This window comes from Acyrthosiphon pisum, chromosome X, assembly GCF_005508785.2.
Source record: "Acyrthosiphon pisum isolate AL4f chromosome X, pea_aphid_22Mar2018_4r6ur, whole genome shotgun sequence".
Lineage (NCBI taxonomy): Eukaryota > Metazoa > Arthropoda > Insecta > Hemiptera > Aphididae > Acyrthosiphon > Acyrthosiphon pisum.
Window position 1 is genome coordinate 55,959,920 of NC_042493.1, and position 4,372 is coordinate 55,964,291.

The window sequence follows — 4,372 nt, forward strand, 5'->3', positions numbered from 1 at the left end:
TAAATTTTAAACGCATAATACGCATTAATTTGCAAAATGTAACTTATTATTTTACATCATACTTATAATTCTCAAATATTCCAAAATAACACAAAACCAAGACTTACACTCCAGCATATATAATAAATCCCTCAAAATTCCATTTATTATCATCAATTATACTCATTAAGTAATTATTTTATCAACAAATTATTTATTTTTATTTAAGTATTCATTAAACTATTCATTTAAAATGCTTAAAATATTCATATTTATATCACATGGAACATATTATTATACATTAGTACATTACAATACTTGTCAATAATAATAATTTAATTTATATAATTTTAGACTATTATGTACATAATGACAATTATATAGATACAAAGTGTTATGACTTAGAACAATTAATTTTTCGTATATACCTACTTAATAATAAATTTATATAAAACTATTGTTAATATTATTATGTAACCGCATTTTACATTAATATAAATAACTATTTATTATTTTTTTATTGTTAAAAATAAAAATATATTATTACCTATATATAATGTTTATTAAATATTATACTTACTGTTAAACAAATATGTTATATGTAATCAATAATCACTATACTATACCTATGTCAATAAACAATATTGTACCTAAAATTGTATAAAATATTAAATAATATGTACCTGCCTAACTTCAGTTTACAAAATACTTTTGTAAAATATCATGTAATATATTATATGTAACTTGTAAACTGAAATAATATGATATGCAATTAATTCGAAAGATTTTTACCACAATTAATAACCTTTTCTTTTTCTTTCTTTTCAGTGAGGATACCAGCTGTGGTATTCTAAATACATTGGTATACATGTTTTGTAAATATTATGTATATAGTATACCTATATGAAAAAATAGTAATCGATTGAATACGAGTGTATATTGTATAGATACGACCGTATATACAGAGTAATAATAATGAACACGAGCGTATTATATTATAATATAAGTTATAACACACTAATAAAATAATATCACCCTGTATGCTGTGTGCCCTGCGTAAAGCTCGATGTCTATATAAAATATAATTACATACCTACACACATCAACACATGCAAGGGAGATTTGATGCGTTCGTATACCTACGTGCTAGCACTTTTAATTTTTACTATGTATATAATATTATTAAAATAGTGTGGGATTGCACTGTCTAGTAGCCTTTGACCATAATATACGGGCATGCCCAGATATCAATTTATTATAATAATATTATATCAGGGACGGCGTTCTCTGTTCTCTGTAGTATAGAAACTATAGAGCCGGTCTATAGGCCAAAAGAGTCGAGTCACACGTGAATCTATACAGAGCTTGATACTACACCTTCTTGCTACTAAATTGTTTTTATTTGTACTGAGTTTATTTTTGCTTTCGAACACTACGATATTTGTATTAAATAAATATTAAATAATATTTCCAATTTGAAATTTATTCAACATCCTATAATTCCATTCAACGACTGCAGCTGATTGGGGCTTGTTACAAAGATACGTACCGTAAGAGCGGGATACTTATTGCTCCAGATATATTTCTTTTTTAGTTTAAACCTATACCATAGCTTTAATAACAAAGATAAAAATTACCTGTTCGCGTTGTTTTATATGTATAGATGTTGAGAGGTAAGAACAATTCAAAAAAATCCGATTGTCATACTAAGTGACTTACTTACTTATTCCCAAAAATACATTGCAGGTTACATTGCACAATGATTAAAATTACCTTACTTTAATGCATATGATAACTATTGGTGCAATGTTTAGTGCTTGTGTTTTAACTAATCTGAACCTATATATAATATAATTTAATAAAATAATTTTTTTTTTTTTTTTTAGTTGATTAAAAGTCTTTTTTCAATACATTTTAAATTACATTTTAATTCCCTGGATTTTGAACAACTTTTTCATCATGAGTTTTTGTGTTTTTGAAAACAACTCTTTTCAACCTAGTGGAATGACCCATCTCACCCCGCACCCGGCACCACAATTAGAGTACTGGAATTAATTCTGGAAATCAGGTGTCTTGATAAAGTAATTAATAATAATAAATATTGCGACGACGCGCGACGCTAGCACTGTCGCCCGTCACCTGTATAGTGCATACTGCTCAGAAATTTGCTAATCGATTACTATTATAGAGACTAGAGTGCTCTGATAAATCAAGGCGCAAAATGATTTAATTATTGTACAAGTGTACAAATGTACCTATGCAAAATTGTATTAATATTTATTTGTTTAGTTGGTATGTATAAATATAAAAATACCTAAATATAATTTTTATAGTTTTGTTTTAGTTCATGGAACGTACCCCCCCCCCCCCCCCGTGGGGGCACGCCAATGTACGGGGTGCTAGTGTTGTAATGCCTAGGGGTGGAAAAATGGTAAGTCCTCTGATCCCACCCCAGAACCAATTCCTAATTACGCCACTGGTTAGAAACTAACTAAGTATGTGGAATATTTAACATATTATTATAATAGATAACGAACACGAAACAATCATTAAATATGTGCACTAAATAAAAGCATCATGAATCATGATAAATATAAAAATATGATCAAGTGAGTAAAAATCCAACAAATAATATGCAAAAATATGCAATATTATATTGTTAATTTGAATTCTTAAAATAATGAAACAAATTTCTATCTTACTCCACATTATTCATTAATTATTTTCATAAATATGATAAATGCATAAACATCCACTTCCTATGAATGATAGTATTTTTGCTTTGTATTATTTTTTGTTTTTCGCGATGCTTTTGAAACTACTGGAAAATATTTACTTTTGACCACTTAAAGTACCAACTAGATTCACTTTTCTAAAAGATAGGTACTGTTGAAGAAAATCTAAGCACTTTTAGTGTTTTTACTGTCTTAAACGGTGATGACAGACCAAAATAAAAAATTTAAAAAAAAACAAATAAATTTAAAAAAAACACACATCATTGTAAAATCAATACATTCATCACTCCGCTCAGAATCTAGAATAAATAAATAATAAAAAAAAAGGTGGGCAAGTGGGTGTCTTTCTGCTGTACAGTTACAAGTGAGTAACTGTAATGGATGGGGATACATTTTAATTCAATGATATAATATCATTGTGTAAGAAAAACGATTCTGAGCGAGGACGATCAGTCAGCCTATGATATTACTAAGTAAATTTGATGTATTTTTCCAAAATAAAGTAAAACATAAAATACACACATTTTTTCAAAAAAAACGTAAAAAAGTTTCAAATAAAAGTTATGGACCGTAAGTTTTTCTTTGTATATCAGTTTAAAAAGTTGCATTTTGTCAAAAATTACACGATTTATAAACCATGGAATCTTAACAATGCGGTACTACCCCACCTTCCCCAGCCGAAAAGGGAATGGTAAATTTTGGACAAAAAGTGATACTGGCCGAAAAGGGGAGGATACATTTTGGCCGAAAGTGGTGACGCCCCTTCCGATAGCTAAAATTAATTGAGTAAATTGAGTCAATGTCGATTGATTTAATTTAAATTAAGGTTAATAAATATTTAAATAAATAATACTGTTTCAAAAATGTCAGAATAAATATTTAAAAAATCAATAAAAACAGCAGTAATCTATATATTATACTCTAATAATTATAGTATAGAAAACAAAAAAATGTGTGATGACTGTGTCCTTTATACACTCTTAAACCGTTCATCCGATTGCAATGAAATTTGGTAAAGAGATAGATTAGACCTCGGGGAGGAAGATAGGCTACATTTTGTGGCGAAAAAAGGTAAATAAGAAATCCAACCCGGGGAAGTTCTCTAACAGGGATTTTGAGATTATTATTATTGGTATTTTTTGTTTATAAACAGTTGTAATTGGTTTTATATAGTTTTAATAATAATCATAATTATTATTAATGAGAAAAGCCTGTGTATTTCAGTACAGAATGTATCGAGTTTGAACTACGGTTTCGTTGGACCAATTTCTTGTGTTTGTTATTTCTCTAGACTTAAGAGGATGTCAGCGCACTATTCGTTTTCTCTCTCTCTGGCCAACGCGCAACGAAGACAAAACGCATTTAAGCAAAATCATTTTTTCTATGCGTTTAAGTTATCTTAGAGTAAAGTCACCTATTACAAAAAAGATAGAGAATAATATTTTAGAGGGAATGACATTTCGATTTTATATTTTATTATTATTTGACTTTGTATTTGACTTTCAAAATAAATAAAAAAATGTTGTACATTTAAATGATGTTTAAATTGTTTTGAGACAATATTTAGACAAATCGATATGTCATTCCCTCAAAAGTATTATTCTCTATCTTTTTTGTCATGGGTAAATTTACTCTAAGATTACTTAAACACATAGAAA